This window comes from Ambystoma mexicanum, chromosome 5p (assembly GCF_040938575.1).
Source record: "Ambystoma mexicanum isolate Mex_15411 chromosome 5p, UKY_AmexF1_1, whole genome shotgun sequence".
In the NCBI taxonomy this organism is placed as follows: Eukaryota; Metazoa; Chordata; class Amphibia; order Caudata; family Ambystomatidae; genus Ambystoma; species Ambystoma mexicanum.
The window spans coordinates 135958231-135976364 of NC_090930.1; the positions used below are offsets into that span (position 1 = coordinate 135958231).

The window sequence follows — 18134 nt, forward strand, 5'->3', positions numbered from 1 at the left end:
TCCCAAACTTTTCAGACTGTTTTTTGCTGAATTTATGCTTTTTAAAAATCGCCTGTCCTTTTTTCCCCACCCCATATTTCTGACCCTTTTTTGCATGGGGTGTTTCGCACCAACCTCAACCTTTTCACATGGCTCAGTTTAACTCTTTGAATGTTGTGTTTGCCATGTTTACGCTTTTTTGGGGGTGCAGTTTTACTTTTTTAAAACCGTTTGCAATGTTTCGACTGATTCAGGCTCCTTTTCTCGATGGATCGTTTTCTAGTGCCCAAAGATGGTAGGGATCTGAAATGTAAAGAGGAAGGAGAGGAGGGAACAGACAAAAGAAATGCAAAAATACGGAAATATGATAACTCTTATTTGGACTTTGGGTTCACATGCATCACAGTCGCTGGGGAAGTGAAGCTGCAATGTGTGATTTGTGGTGCTACATTAGCAAATGACAGTCTGAAGCAAATAAAATTAAGGCGGCATTTGGAAACCGAACATGCCGATTTAGCAAAAAAGACCAGGGATTTCTTTGTACGGCAGCTGCAAGGCATGAAAAAGCAAAAGGAGACTGTTAAAAGTGTGGCATCTGTACCTGCAAATGCTTTGAAAGCATCTTACCACATTGCGTACTTTCTTGGCAAAAACAAGAAGCCTTTTACAGATGCTGAGAAACTGATTCTCCCAACCATTCTCGCTGTCAACCGGGTAATGCTTGGTGAAAGTGCAGCAGAGAAATGCAAAAGTATCCCTATGTCAGACACAACAATTTGCCGCCGTATTGCTGACCTGTCCTCTGATATCAGTACAGAATTGATATCGCGCTTGAAAGACAGCCAGTTCGCCCTACAGTTGGATGAGGCCACTGACATATCAAAAGAAGCTCACTTAATTGCCTATGTGAGGTACTGCCATGGAAAGGAGATGTTGGAGGACTTCTTGTTTTGTAAGCAAATTAAGGGCAGAGCAACTGCACCTGAACTCTTTGAAATTTTAAACAACTTCCTAAGTTCCAACTGCCTAAAGTGGGAGGCGTGTGTTGGTATTTGCACGGATGGGGCTCCTTCAATGTGTGGTGCTAGAGCTGGGCTAAAAGCAAAAGTATTGGCAGTAGCTCCACATATTGTGTGGACCCACTGCATGATACACCGAGAAGCTTTGGCTGTGCGCAATATGGGGCATGAACTGACACAGGTTTTGACTTCTGTTGTAAAGATCGTACATTTTATTAGGATGCACCCCACAAGAGCCCGTCTGTTTGCCACCTTATGTGCAGAAATGGGAGCTGACCATGATGCTTTGCTGTTTCACACAGAGGTCAGGTGGCTATCCAGGGGAAAGGTTTTAAATCGCATCTATGAACTCAGAAACGAAGTGAGACACTTTCTCCTGGAGTTAGACCAGACAAAAGCAGAGCCTCTGTGTGATCCACGCTGGCTTATACTGTTGGCTTACCTTAGCGACATCTTTGAAAAGCTACATTTTCTAAACCTCTCCCTGCAAGGCACAGAAACCACATCATTTGCCATGAGTGCAAAAATATCGGCATTCAAGAAGAAGCTGGAGCTTTGGAGGAGGAGGGTTGATATTGGCATAGCCGATGCGTTCCCATTATTAGAAGATGCTCTTGAGGAGCCGAAGTATGATCTTTCATGTGTTTCTGAAGTAATTGGAAACCATTTAAATGCTCTCAGAACCAGTCTCGAAAAGTACTTTACTGACAACAATTGCAACATGAATGACAGGGTGGTTCAGCCTTTCCTAGCTGACGTAGGAGCCCATCTCCCAATACAACTCCAGGAGGAACTAATGGAGCTCCAAAGTGACCGCCTACTAGAGAGCCAATTGAAAATTGTCTTTGGGTGCATTTTGGCAACATGTGTCTGCAGAGTTTCCAACTTTATCGAAATGTGCAGTCAATGTACTCTTACCTTTCAGCACCTCATACCTGTGTGAAATTGGGTTCTCTGCACTTGCAGCCCTAAAGACAAAATATCGGTCAAAGCTGGAGGTGGAAGAAAGCCTGCGGTTGGCTATTGGAAAAATTGAACCCAGTATTGACAGGCTGGCTGGTGAAAGGCAGGCCCACCCTTCACACTAGTTCTCCAGTATGCCACTGCCCAACTTGCAAGTGACAGCATTGACAGTACGTTGTTGTCACACCGCTCCCCGCACAGGCTACTACCCTTCCTATGAAGACACGCCCCTCCACGTCCACAGCCTCTTCCCAACCAGCACCCAAACACACACGTCCCGACAGGGGTACCTTATTGCCTCATCATGTTTCACGCTATAGGGCACGGCAGGGCATGCTTGGCAAGGCTGGAGTGTATCGCCCTTCACGTTTGTGGCAAGCGAACTGGAGGCTCCTTCATCACAGGAACACACACCATTCACGGAGAACTGCGCGACACAGCGCGGCGCGGAGCACGTGACTCGTTGCCTAGCAATACTGCAACGCTTTGGTTACATGCGTCACGTGACAGTTGTCACGGGTTTCCTTTCGATGGATAAAAGGAGTCCGGTTACGGAAAGCGTTGCTTCACAGCTGTTCCCTTCCGGATCACGTGTCGCTCACGCTTCGTTTCAGGACTCTTTCCTTTGTCGGACCACGGCTTTGTTCTACGGACCGCTCAGTGCCTAACCCTTGCCTGCTTTGGAACCTTGGATATTTTGCTGCCGAACTACTTTGCCCTAACGGATTGCTTCGTGTCTTGGCCCTTTACTTGCCTTGGAACTTGGATCCACTGTTGCCGACCTACGCTCTGCCCTACGGACTGCCTTGTGTTTAGCCCTTCTTCTACCTTGGATCTCCTGTTTTTGACCTCGGACTGCTCTGGTATACTCTACGGATCACGTGTTACATCGGGACTTCGGTCCTGCCTTAGGTGGTCACCTGCCCGGACCTGCTGCCACATCTGCCCGGACCTGCTGCCGCTTTCAAACCACTGTCTGACGCCTACGTCAGTCTCCCTGGGACAACGCTCCAGCATTCACAGGTATTTCAGTGCTTCGGATGTTTACACTTAGATTACTGCACTCTGTACTATTACATAACCATATACCTTACCTTGCAGCGCTCCAGGGGTTCTTCCGGTTGTTCCCGCGTCCTGACTCTACGGACTACCACGTTTGGCCCTAAACATCACTCTGGCGGTATTACCGTGGTTGTCAGTCTGATACTTGGGGACAGAGGGATAGCCCATACTCTGCACGACCAACAACTGCGTAACAGTTGTTGTACTTGAGAAACAAATTGTTACAGCACTTGCATAGCAAATGTTACTACAGGACAGCAATATTGGATGTTTTCGTTTTTGTGAAATAAATATCCAACACTATTTTTAGTTGAGTCCTCTGTATTGTAGCAAAATCGGAATGCTTTGTTCACAAATATTTGTCCTCTAATCTGATTTGAATCATTGCAAGCAATGATTTTGAAACAACGTGGTGTTTGGCATTCACTCCTTCGTTATGGGCACCATTCTACTCCAGCGCGCGATAACCGTTCGCAACCGAGTACAATTTTGGAGTCCATGTTTATAGGGGGGGCCTGGCCCGGAGACATTTTTCTTAGGGGGGGCTCGGGGTCAAAAAGTTTGAAGACCACTGGCCTAGTGGGAGATGGCTCCGCCGATCATTCAAGTAAAGTATGATCTGCCTAGTGGGATTTGGCTCCGCCTATCATTCATGTAAAGTAGGATCTGCCTAGTGGGAGATGGCTCAGCCGATCTTTCAAGTAAAGTAGGATCTATGAAAGTAGGATCTGCCTAGTGGGAGATGGCTCCACCTATCATTCAAGTAAAGTAGGATCTGCTTAGTGGGAGATGGCTCTGCCGATCATTCAAGTAAAGTAGGATTGATGAGTGGGAGATGGCTCTGCCGATCATTCAAGTAAAGTAGGATCTGCCTAGTGGGAGATGGCTCTGCCGATCATTCAAGTAAAGTAGGATCTGCCTAGTGGGAGATGGCTCCGCCGATCATTCAAGTAAAGTAGGATCTTCGCCAATCATTCTTACCCTACCTCGCCTCAGTCTTGAAGACCACTTTCTGAAGGTCTAGTGGCAGGGCAAATCAGGCCATGGATCAGCAATCTGGCCAGATGTCCAGGCCCACAAACACCCTTAACTGTATAAACAGATATTGTCTATCACTGCCCTTGTCCATTGAAGCACCCAGAAGCAGGAAGATGGCACACAAAAACCAATAAGAAAATAACACTGGAAAACATCCCGATTCTCAGACAAAGGTCACGATTTGAGCTATGCATTTTTTTGTAGAGGCTCTTATTTGGGGAGCCGTTTGACTGGAACCCTATCTTTTAGGTTCTTCGTTTTTTTTTTACCGCAGTAGCCCCGCTAGGTAGGTAAACTGCGGGTTTAAAGCGCAGCTTTTGCTGCTGGCGACACTGATGTAAAGAGGAGAAATAGGCCATCTGGCGCAAAATGCTTCAATGTTCCGAATAGTTCTAAACGCTGCTTGTAAGTGGTGAGAGAAGGGCTTGAGGTGCAGCGAAAGCGATAACGACCAAACAAACACGTGCATTAGAGGAACAGATCGTTTTTTTTTTTTTTTTTTTTTAATCCTGATGTGCAGCATGTGGAAGAACGCGCCTCTTTCCTGGCATAATTAGTAACTTAAAGCAAAGGTCGTTTCGGGGTCCATATGCAGTGCACGAAATGCACTGGGCACTGTGGGTTTATACGGAGGACCAAAGATCGACAACACATGGACATGGCCTTTCAAGGTGTGCTCGAGTGGTTACATTCATGTCTCCGACACCACGAGACAGGTGTTCCACTCCCCGCTTTGGGATCTAAGCGACAACTGCACGATTCTGGACACATCTTTCATTCTCGCGCTACACCAAACTGTACATATATGTAATCTGTGCAAAAACACCATTATCTTGCTTGTGCCCCCTAGAATAGGGCCAAGTACCCGTTTCCACTCCCTCCACACACACACACACACGTACACAAGTGTTTTATCTAGGGGAGTGTATGGTTTTAAAAACGTTGTGGTGATTGCTCTGCAATTACCCATACAAACGAAAATGCATAGCGTTTTCATTAAAAAACGCCTACCCAAAAACTACACATTGCCTTTGTCTCTCAAGTCACCTCCCAGGCCTCAGACAGGCGTGGCGGCCTCTGTGGCGATGGTGGACCGTGACTGGCTTTGGTCAGCCATGATTGAGTAGGGTTGATCATGGTTGGGTGTGATTTGTCAGAGATGTTCAGCCATGGCCAGGCATGTTGAGCCATGGTCAGACATGTTTAGCAATGGCCAGTAATGTTCAACAAGGGTCAGAGATATATAGCCTAGTTTGGTGATGGTCAGTCATTGCAGATGATATTTGCTAGTGGGAGGGGATGGCTGACTATAGCTTTCGATGGTCAGCAATGGGACGCCACTGGTTGGAAATGGTCACCTGTGCTTGATGGAACGGGCTAGAGTACATGCCTAAATCCCGACCGCATAAAATCCATGCCAATGCGAACACCACAAAATGCAGGACCCTAGAATAGCCGATAAGCAAGACAAAAGGCAGTGCATACAAAAACATGCAGGACCTCAGCCAGCATCTATAACATTAACTGTGCCTTACCTATAGGTGGCACCAAAAGCACCACGTAAGAGAGCTGAGAGTAAAAAGAGTACACGGGTGAATTTAATTTACAGGGTGTGGAAAGTGGAAGTCTGAGGGGGCATTGAGACAAAATATGCATACAAAGTTGTAATTGGAAACACATAGATCCCTGGTTATATTCCCTCGCTTTCAAAATGTTAAGTGTGAAACGCTGCAAGTTGAGGCGAGGACTGTATGGCAACAAACAGCTATATCAAAATAGAGCACAGAATATTACATGAGTGGCAGTCCCGCACATCCTCAATAGGGACGGGTGAGGAACACGGACATGGTGAGCAGAGACACAACAGACTGGTTTAACACGATCACCAACAAAACAGAGGTGCCACAATAGGAAGTGTTGTTCATCACAGGGACCATCCCATAGGCGAGCAAGCATTGGCAATGACAACAGTTTGGGCTTTTGTGTAGGCATGGGAAAGGCACTTGTCAGAACAGCCGTAGTGGTATTAACAGGCCATTGATGGTAGCAGGTGCACAATGTTGCGTGTACCTAGGCATCTAACAGCAGTGCCTGGCAAATGTCCAATACGTATACACAAGCCTAAACTGTTGGCCTTGCCAATGCTTGTTTTTAACAGGACTTCAGTGAAGGACAGGCAGAGTGCTTATAAACAGACTGGCTGAAAGCTGACGTTGTGAAGACATTTTTATTACACGAGTAGTGGGTTTACAACTCCAATGAAGTCATTAAACCTCAGAAGACTGCTTTGAAAACGCACTGGAAGGCCCTTTGATTGCCAAGTTTGATGGTAAGGCAAGCTCCAAGAGTTCCCATGAGGAGGTGTTTTGGGGGCAGATCGGGGGTCAGGGGAGAGGGCGGAAGGGCAGGGACTGAGTGGGAATGGCCGAGGAGATTAGCATGGGCATGGGTAGTCAATGGGTCAGCAATTAACCAAACACCTACAGGCTGCGTATCCCTCCTCCTATGCCATTCCTCCCCATCTCTGCTCTAATGCAATAGTATCCTCTCCTCTTTAAGCACTCTCTTGTGCACCACCTTCCAAAGAAGCCCTCAGCCGATCCATCCTCTCCGGCTAACTATCGCCCGATCCCCATAACTCCTTTCCTGGGCAAACTCTTGGAAAAGCTGGCCATCTCCCAGCTTAATCTACATACTGAATCTGATGGTTGCCTCCATGACCATTAGCCTGGCTTCAGAGCTGCCAAAAGCACGGAAACTGCTCCCGTGAACACCCGTGAAGACTTGCTCTCCAATCTTGACTCTAATCTCCCTGCTGTCCTCATTCTCCTCGATCTATCCCCTGCTTTTGTCATGGTCAACCATGGCACCCTGTTCAATCGCCTCTGCGACATCCTTGGTATCGCTGATCAGGCCCTGGCCTGGTTGACCTCCTTTCTCACTGACCGAACCTCTCAGGTCCACCTGGGGTCTTTCCTCTCTTCTATCTCTCTCTCTACTTGTGGTGATCCCCAGGGGTCCAACCTCTTTACCTGGCAGCTCTTCAACCACTACCTGGCACCTCTTGCCCACTGTGTCACTATTTTCTGCTCCAATTTTCAATGTTATGCGGATGACACTCAGCTCCCGCTCAGGCTCCCCTCAGCCACCTCTGCTTCTTTTCTCATACCAGACTGTCTGGACAAAATTCAGGAATGGTGTACCACCTATGATCTCTGCCTTAATTTCAGTAAGACGGAGATCCTCCCCATTGGGAAATCTGCTCCCTCCTTTCCTTTCTCTCTCTGGTGCCCACTCTGGGCCCTCTTCCTGCTCCTTCCTGTGAGGCTAAGAACCTTCACCCTCTCCTTCTCTCCTCACATCTCCGACGTCTCTAAGAAGTCAAACTATCATCTAAACCTACTCAGTGGTATTCTTCCTTTTCTTACTTTCCCCGAGAAGCTCACTGTCTCCAGAGCTCTGGTCCTCTCTAGGCTGAACTATTGCAACAGCCTCTTTCTAAATCTTCCTGCCCCTTCTCTTCTACCTTTACAACTCATACAGAACAGGACTACAGGACTTGTCCTTGGCCTCAAGCCCAGCGATTGTATCTCCACAGCTCTGAAATCTCTTCACTGGCTCCCTGTGGCTGTAATTATCAAGTTCAAGACCCTCTGCATAGTCCACAAGGCTTTCTGGGGCCCAGGATTGCTCTACCTCCAACTTTCTCTTCCAAAACCTCTTCCTTCTCGAGGCCTCCGCTCATCCCGCTCTAGGGGTCAGACGCTTCTCTGAGCAGAGAGTTGGGGTCAGATCGATCTCCTCGGCCGGCGCCTCCCTCTGAACAGCCTCCCTGCCTCTCTCAAACTTGGGCAGAACCACCTCCTGTTCTGGAAGCAACTGAAGACCTTTTTCGCTTCCGCTTTCTCTCTTCCTCTCCCCTGTTGATGCACCTGACTACTATGCGCACTGGTCACCTGGCCACGCTCTGTACTCGGTCCCAGGCTCCTGCATGTCCAGTTGCCCTTGCACTGCCTCCGGGCTCTCCAGCACCTAACGGTCTGTATTCGCAACCCTAAAGTCCCTTCTCTCTGCACTTATGAGCAACCCGCTGGCTGCACTTATGAGTTAACTGCACTTCTGCCTTCCCCCTCCCCCTGGCACTTTTCCCCATCCCTCTTGCACGATCTGAATGACACATGGCCCAGTAAGATCCTTATTTTCTCCTCCCTTTGATTCCTCCTCATGCCTAGAAACACTTGTGTACAGGTGCGTTATAAATGCCACATCATATAATTTCATAGTTTCAGCGTATAAATGTATAAGCTCTTCGACTAATAGCGACACCTAATAGCCCAAACTATAAACAGTCATGAGAAGTAATGTGTAACCGTCGGAGATGTAAGTAAGAAAGCGTGGAACTTCAGCTGTGAACTGATGTCTTCTCTTCCTCTTTCTCAGGTACGCAGACAACACCGGAGAGCGGCCGGGAGGGGGGCGGGGCCGCTAAACACTGGTCGATGAATTAGGAATCCAGGAACAGGTAAGCGTGTGCCTCAGGCTACAGAAAGCACACAATGCATGGTTTACTCCCTGGGCGTGGCTTATATAGGCAGCCACGCCCAGAGACTAGAGTGTGCAGCATAAAACTGGGCTGGCACCGAAGAACCCATGTTGGTGGAAACAGGAAGTGCCATTACTTCTTATGGGCACTGGGATTTCTATGGGAGGAAAGGACGGAGGTTTTATTCCTGACTTGCCAGGCCTTCACCCACAACGCTCCTACTTGCCCTTCCCTTTTACCACTGTGAGATAGAGACGGAGGTACCCTTGAGGTCTGATTCAGGCCTGTACCTATGACAGCTGTATATAGGACTGATGCAGTTTTTTCATAATGGTGAATCAGATGAATCCGCGGATACGATTCGCTACAGACGGTAGTGAGACGAGGATCCATTTTCTGGATGTTGAAATATACTTTGAAAATGACACTCTGAACACTAGGATCTTCACAAAACCCACGGATCACAATAGCATCCTATTAGCGACCAGAACGGACAATCGATAGTGTGCCACTGAGCCAATTCCTTAGATATCGTCGGAATATTTCTAATATGGATGAGTTTAGGCGGCAGGCTGATGTACTACATGAGATGTTCATGGACAGGAAATACAATGAGGACTTGATCCAAGGGATAGCAGAGAAAGTGGAGCTCATACCGAGAGAGGCTCTATTAACACCCAAACCACCGAAATCCAACCCAGCTTTGGTATATGTCATGACGCACTCAACACAGAGTGCAAGGATAAGGAATGTCATCAAACAGAACAAGCGCATGATGCAAATAGATCCAGTTCTACACAGACTCTTTCCCGAACTACCAACGTTTGCCTATAGGAACAGCCAGGCACTTTGGAACACACTAGTGAATGCTGACACTTCATTACGCATCAGACCTATTGAGCACCATACAGGAACACAACCATGTGGCAACTGTCAGAACTGTGGGAACATCATCAGAGGCAATAAGATCACGCATCCTCAGTCAGTTAGAAAAATAGATCTGCGACACTCATGTACATGCAAATCCTTGAATGTAGTGTATGCCTTGAGATGCCCATGTGGTTACTATTACGTGGGTATGACAACATGTATAGCTAAGGTCTGCTGGACCAAACACAATTCCAACATTAACAAAGAGTCTCAAATCCCTGGTAGCAACCCATTATGTTGAGGCCAGATATAATGTAGCACAGCTGAAAAGTGTGATCCTTGAACAAGTCTTACAGTCCAACATAGGTGGTGATGTGCATAGAAAATTACTGCAAAGGGAGATAGCAAGGATCGATCAGTTAGATTCATTTATCCTTCAGGAATTAACTGTGAATGGGACCTGATGTGCTTTATATAGATTTTGAGCAAGGATCTGACACAGAGCATGTACAGACCACATGTATAGTGTACAGTGCGATGGAATCTGAGTGACAGATACACTTGCCAGTCACAGTTTGAATTGTATGGAGATATATGACTCTACTGGGGCCAGGGTACAAGGTCTGAGGGTGAACGACAACTTTATACAGATTGTGAGCAGGGTCCCCCTGAGAGAGTTCGATTGTCCTCACAAAATTTAAAATATTGTTATGTTGACCATTCCATTGATGAGCAGCAATATAACATATATTTTGAGAAGGGTCCTCCTGGGAGGGTTTTGTTGACCTTATAATACTCAACATAACGTCATGATGATCTTTTGACACCTACTACGGGCTCTAGAATGTAAGCAAGATGTACCTGCCAGTATAGATTAGAAATCATCTTAGATATAATTTGTTAGTGTATGCAGCTGGGCTGTCCTCTCGCTCTATGAGTTTATTTTGCTGTATAGCTAGGGAATCAGCCTCCCTAATGCTAGTGATCATTTGGTAAGCTATAAGGAGACTATGGCCCTCATTCCGGGTAGGGCGGTAAGGGATACCGGGTACCGGTAAGGAGACCGGTGCCGGTAATCCCTTTATGCCCTGCTACTCGGTCCCTTAGCGGGTCCCTTCCTTAACGCCTGGTCTGACCAGGTGTTATGGACGGGACCCGTTAAATAACCTGGGTGCAAATAACGGGCTTGGCATACGCCGGCCCGTTATTTGCGCCCTCCCCATTCCCATTGAGCCCTATGGGGGCTGAAATGGGAATGAGGAATGGTTTGGTGAATGGGGACTTACCGGTCCCGCCAAGGCCGGACTAGACCGGTAAGTCCCCATTGCACCAATCCGAACACAGTACCGTTATTGGTGGCAGTCATGGCGCAAATAGCGCCATGACTACCACCAAACTCGGAATGAGGGCCTATGTATCCGTTCATGGGTCTTAGCCCTGTTAAATCTGGTCCGACTGGAGCTTTCCATGTTACTATATGTTTTCTGTATAGCTAGGGAGTCAGCCTCCTTAGCGCTAGTTATCATTTGGTAGGCTATAAAGCGATTATGTTCCGCCATGGGTATTTGACCTTTAAATCTAGTTAAACTGGAGCTTTCCATCACGTTAATTTAACTAGGAGATCCGTAGAGTTTGTGGAGCGGCCTAAGTTCCTTTTTAAATATAGCGTGACTTTTATGTGAGGTGGCAGTCCACCCCCTATGTTGAATATCTATCACAAGATGGCTGCCCCTCCGGCTCCTCGCGAGTGAGCGTATGGCGTGGCCATGGAGACTTCAGTGACTTATATGGATGTGGGGCACCCAACCGGTAATGCCGGTCTGCTTCCCCGCGGTATGCTGATGTGCCAGTGACACAGTGAGTTTGTACAAGTTTGCCAGGTGCTTCGGGGTGAAGCGCACAACGGGCGCGGCACCTTGAGGATCTTGACCATTTAAGCCTTGTCATCCACCAGCGAGCTCCAGTCCATGGTATCCATGGCTACCTAAATGCTTCGGTTTATAAGCACAATGCTGTAATATTAACATCACGAGTAAAGAGGGGCAAGCAAATAGATGTTTTAGCACTGTTCTGAGTAAAAGTGTGGATAGAGCTCCATGTAGCTGCTTTGCAAATGTCTTTGTTTGCGATAAAAGCCAGGGTAGCTCCAGTACCCCTAGTAAAGTGAGCTCTTGGTGTGAAAGGCAGTGTTTTATTTGATAGAGAGTAGCAGAGCGGTATGCATCTTACTATACTTCTGGAGATGGCGTTTTTGAAACATCATCCTTCCCTGCCTGGAGCTATGGAGACAAACAGTTGGTCTGTTCTCCTTAGCGGTCTGGTCTTGTTTACATAGTAAAGGACCACTCTCCTCTTCCTATTTTAAATCTCCTTTCTTCCTACTATTCACTTTAATCACTACTCTCTCCCCCCTTCTTTCTCCACGCCCCTCCTCTCCTCTTCTTTCTCATACGTAAATTGTTCTACATGCTGATTTTCTGGTTTGATTCATGTTTACCGTTATAGCTTCTACTGTTCCATGTTTAATGTATATTTTGTTCATTGTAAAGCGCCTTGTATTAAAGCGCTATATACAACAATAAATACAAATACAAATCAAATGTATGGAGTTTTTTCTCAGTTGAGCTTGATGGATTTTGGAAGAAAGATGGAAGTTCGATGGTCTGATTGACATGGAACTTTGAACTGAGCGTAGGTGAAACCTAGGGTGCATTCTTAATAGCAATTTGTCATAACAAAAAAAAGGGTTTTGCATTGACAAAGCTTGCAGTTCACTGACTCTCTTTATGGTGATAGGTGTTATGAAGAGAATTCCAGGCTTCTTGGGATTACTTATATGTTTATTACAAGTACTTAAGTCACAGTTACATGAACTTATATACATAAGTGGACAGGACATAACACTAGCTCCCATCACCCAGGCTGGGCAGCTCTAACTGGCTGGGTGTGGAATCCTTGGGTAAACATTCCGACATTCACAAGGCAACACTCCACATGACATCACCAGCTCTCACATGCAGAGACAAGCACATCACAACACATCTCCTTCCTTTACTGATTCACACTGCACCCACACATATACATCAAATAAACACAACATATCTCCCTTCTTCTCAAACATCAACACACACGGACAAGCAAACCACAGCATATTCCCCTCCTTTCCACATCCATCACCAGCATGGGGAATATCAATTCTGAGGGACACTCTCCCTACTTCTGTAGGCCACTATCCCTACACACCCACCTACATCTTCATGCATCTGGGGTGATATCTCCAATCGCACTGGTGGATATGCTACCTCCAAATACCCTAGTGGCGGCTATACACGCTAACTCCCAATACTCAGGTGGAGGTGCTACCTCTAAATATTCTTGCGGAGGCGCTACCTCCAAATACACTGGCACGGCACTACCAAATTACACAATCGGAAGCACTAACTACACAAACTCTGGTGGGGCCCTACCCCAATTACACAGGTGGAGGCACTACCTCCAATTACTCAGACGGAGGTGCTACCTCCAACTACACTGGGACCCTGGTGAGGCGCTACCCAATTACACTGGAGGAAGTTCTACCTCCAAATACTCTGGAGGGGCGCTAACTCAAATTACACTGTTGGAGGCGCTACCTCCAAATACTTTGGCGGAGGTGCTACCTCCAATCACACTGGCGGAGGCACTACCCCCAATTACTCTGGCGGAGGCACTACCTCCTATTACTGTGGCAGAGGCGATACCTTCAATTACTCTGGTGGATTGCGGCACATCCACAGGCTACACACACTATGGGCACTACCACATTTCACATCTTCTCCGACTAACTTTCACAGCTTCTCTAACTCACTCTCGCTCACACCTTACTTCACCCATTACACTATTTCCTAACATCCCAATCTTGCATCTCTCAAAAACCTCCCTTTTAATGGAGAGTGATACTCCGAATGAATCTCCTAATCTACACACATAAAGCCACATTGGAACAACGAGGGAACATGAATGCATCTTATTATGGAGCGATAAAACTTACATCCATTCTCACTGTTATTCTTGGAAACGCTTCATCCCAACTCATATACATTCTCACTGCTATGTTTGAGAGGGAAGTAGAGTATGCTTGGAGGTGCTACCTCCCAGTAACCCCTGTGGTATTCCTAACCACATACACCTCTAACATACCCAAATGGTCATGCAGGCTCTCCACCTTTACCATGCACAACTGGATCTACTACCGTCCAGACCGCTGTGGCACACTCACCACATTTATCTAGTTGAATGGCGGCTCTATCACCCATACAGCTGTGGTTTCACTCAACCACACTCATACTTACATATACACTGGGGTCACTACCTCCAAACCCGTGTGGAACTTTCATCTACATACAATACATATTCTGGGCGCTATCCAACACTTGACCTCTTTCACTCTTAGCAAAACACATGTTTTACCCATGTGCACCCATTTCATACATGTGTCACATAAAACAACATTTTGCATTACCATTTTGCAAAAATTACCATCCTAATAATCCATGTTGCACAATATATATACTTCTTTTGTCACCATTAAAGCAATAGCAAACTATATAATTACATTTCCTAAAATCTTTTGCCAGTTTATGTACCATCCTACATCTTTGTGGCACTAACCCACAATCACTCTGATACGCTATGTTCCTGCACCTCTGTGGCACTCACCCACAAACACCTGTGTCTACAATGCCTAACAACTCAACTTCATAGTGACATTTGCATTCACAGCCCTCATGGCGTAGCGAAGAAATATGCGCATTCATTCCTACATGTCCATGTTGCGCTGCAGCCTACTCTGCAATCCCTCGAAGGTTACTCTAACCTCTTTCACACTCTGCTACTGACTCACACACATCTACGCATATTGTGCATGTTCAGAATGTCCAAATGAGCCCTTTTGAACCTAAAATTCCTCAAATGTGTTAAATCTAATACATTTTAGATTTTAACCTCAACTCCTGCACACATACATCCACACAAAAACTTCTCGTCCACCTTCCATGCTTACCAATCCTTAATCTCTTACAAAACTAGGTTGGTAACACAAACTTAATGCAAAAACAGTTAAAGGATACAGGTTGCTGCTCCTGAATGTCCAACGTTAGCTTCTGAAAGACCAGATTTGTGACCATCATAATCACTTAAACATAAAATGATACACTGCATCCATTACTTCAAACGAGGTCCTTGTACCTCCTCTGCAGTCGCAGCACCTTGATGCACCATAACCCAAATTTGCTGCATTCCCTTCACTAGGAACGACACTCATGACGACAATAATGACGCCCTTGGCAAATCCTATGGTGGACTTCGGATTTCCTACTCCGCTCTTGTTCCTGTCTGATTTTCCGACTCATCGACGTGCTCAGCAGCGCTCTACATCTCTCAGCCGGATAATACCCATAAAACCGTAGGCACACTGTGAAGATGATTCGTAAAGGGTTCTCTCCTCTCACCCCACAACGCATTTAGGCTTCTTCACTCATCTTACGGAACGGCCCAGTGCCTTCAGCTGTCCTTCCTGTGCACGACAATGCACGTCGCAGGGTTCTTTCCTCATAAAATCGTTTATTTTATTCTTCATCCTGCCTCGGTTAGCGGCTACGGCTACCGGCTGGAATCTGGCACGGTGAGTGCATTCTAATACGAACATAATGCTTGAATCTGGAGTTCTGTGGCATCGCTGACTCCCTTAGACCAGCTGTGATGTCACCAGTCACACTTCTGCCTCGGGCCAATGCTGATCTCCATAAGCCAACCGTCACTCATACGACGTATCTTGACCCAGCGCATGTCACCCTTCAACTTCAATCTTTTAAAATGGTTCACTGCTTCCAAAACACGATCCGCTTTTGATCCTTGAAAACAAAGTGTCACGCAGGCAGTTTTCCCTGCATCCCTTTCCCTGAGCAAACGCTACCAGACTAGCGCTGCCTGGGTCTAATCTTTGGTTCACATTGCGCTTGGGACATGCAGAGCCAGTACTCGCTGCTCACTCCAGACTGTAACTTCAAAAACCTCCCCAACATCGTAGTGGCTTGTTGGGGAACCCCTCAGCTCACTGTCCGCCGTCTCACAGCCTTCTCCAAGTCCCACTTATTGAACTCAAAGCTGACTTACACTCCTACACGGGAGGATGCTTATTGGGCTTCACATCTTTCCCCAAATCTTACTTTTGGTTTCATAGGAGGGTGAAAAGCATCACATCCCTGCACTGCTTGACTGGGGAATGATACTTTGACTGGTGAATGGAAACATCACTGCACAGCTTTCTTCTTCACACCTCAGTACTTCACACTTTCAATGCAGTCTCTAACAGGCGACATCTTTGACTGGTGAATGGGAACATCACTGTGCAGTTTTTTTTTTACCCCTCAGTACTTCAAACTTGCAATGCAGTCTCTAACAGGCAACATCTTCGCCCAGTACGCCATACCCTAGGAACACCTTCCTACAACAAAGAGTCCCTGCTGGTTCTGGCCTCAGCTGTCTTCTCTTGCCCACAGCTCCTTAGCTCCTCCCTCTCTCATGGGAGTCCGCTTCACTATGAGCTTTGTTTAATCTACAGGTTTCTTAATCTAATGGGGCGGCATTCCTTCTTCAGTTTAAGGGCCCAGGTGTCATTTTAAGCTTCCTTTTATCTTCACTTAACAGACAACACTTCTGTTTTTGTTTTAACAGGTTCACACAGAGTTCTTCATCTTAAAGGCCTAGCTCCCTTCTTGAGCTTGCCTTCAAGGCCCTGCTCCTCTCTTCAGCCCCCAGGATCCACCTTATGGGCAGCTGACCCTTCCTATATAGGGCTTGCTTCCTCCTTTTGGTGCCCTGGGTGATGGGTCTTACTTGTGTTTTGGGGCAGTGTTGTCCTTCTTGTCCTACTTCTTCCTGCACCCCCAGAAGCAGGCTTCTTCCACTTTCTTCAGTTTCTTGCTCGTATGTTCTTCTTTTTAATCCCATCCTCGTCGCCAATGTTATTAAGAGAATTCCTTGCTTCTTGGGATTACTTATATGTTTATTACAAGTACTTAAGTCACAGTTACATGAACTTATATACATAAGTGGACAGGACATAACACTAGCTCCCATCACCCAGGCTGGGCAGCTCTAACTGGCTGGGTGTGGAATCCTTGGGTAAACATTCCGACATTCACAAGGCAACACTCCACATGACATCACCAGCTCTCACATGCAGAGACAAGCACATCACAACAATAGGCACTAGAAAAGCTGTCTTATATGTGAGGTGTTTAAGGCTGGACTTATGCATAGGCTAAAAAGGAGTGTCCTATGAGCTTTGCAAGTACTAAATTTAGGTCCCACCTTGGTGGCGGGTTTGAAATAGGAGGGTGGATTCTCTTCACTCCCTCCATGAAAGCCTTAATGACCGGGATTTTCCACCAGGACATCTTACTTTGAGAAGTGGTGTACGCTGATAGAGCTGCCAGGTGAACTTTGATTGGGTTAAATACTAGCCCTGAGCCTAGTAAGTGAAGCATGCAATGAAGAATGTGTGATGAGTACATTCTATAGGGTTTGTTCGTTTTGACTGGAACCAAATTACAAATCTGTTCCACTTGTTAAAGTAACAATGTCTAGTGTTTGGTTTACGTGCCTCCTTCAGGATTTCCATACACCTTTGAAGTAGATTTAAATGGCCAAAATCTATGACCTTAGGGGCCAAGCTGCCAAGTTCATAGACTGAGGTTGAGGGTATAATGTTGTCCCCTCGTGCTGTGTGAGCATGTTGAATGGGCACAGGAGTTTGATCGCGCCGCACATGACCATGGTTGTCTCACCCACATAGGAGAAACTAGGATTAATGTCACTTGTTCTTTGTGCATCTTGTACACCACTTTGCTCATCAGAGGAGTTAGGGGAAAAGCGTAGGCAAATTTGCCTGACCAGTTCATCCACAGGGCATTCCCCTTGGAGTCGTGTTGGGGGAACCTGGATGCGAGTCTGGGCATTGTTTTGTTGCGAACAAGTCTAGAGTTGGGTAGCCCCATTGTGTGAAGATGCAGTCTACCATATCTTTGTCGAGTTGCCACTCATGCTCTTTTGGTAGAGGATATCTGCTTAGTGAGTTTGCTAGAGAACCGAGTTCCCCTGGAACATGTTGCAATGCTAGGAACATTCCCTGCTTCAGTGCCCACTTCCATATTTTTTGTGCTAGCCTGGACAGACTTGGAGAGTGTGTGCCCCCCTGCTTGTTTATGTAAAACATAGCAGTGGTGCTGTCTGTAAGTATTTGTACTGTCTGATCTGTCAGGTGTGCTTGGAAGGCTTGTAGTGCCTTGAGCACTGCTAGAAGTTCTAGAAGGCTGATGTGATTCTGGGCTGTGATCTGAGTCCATAGACCATGCGCCGTGTGATGAAGGTAATTGTCCCCCCACTCGGGAGGGGACAACCTCTCCTCTGTTGTGACAACCCCTTGCATTGCCGGGTCGTGAAAGGGTTTTCCCTTTAACAGGTTCTCCTTTGTCCACAGCATAGAGCTTGTACTAGGGTTGGCGAAACGGCCACTAGATCGTCCCGCTTGCCTGAGACCACTGTTTCGCCAACCACTCCTGTATTGGGCGAATGCGCAATCGAGCGCGTGGGACCAGGTAAATGCATTATGCCATCAT

General features: G+C 46.7%; 1 protein-coding gene across 1 annotated transcript in view; it reads right to left on the minus strand.

The window, feature by feature from the left end:
- Positions 1-18134, minus strand: part of ZC3H12B (zinc finger CCCH-type containing 12B) — a 706390-nt gene that overhangs the window by 373568 nt on the left and 314688 nt on the right. The window lies entirely within an intron of this gene.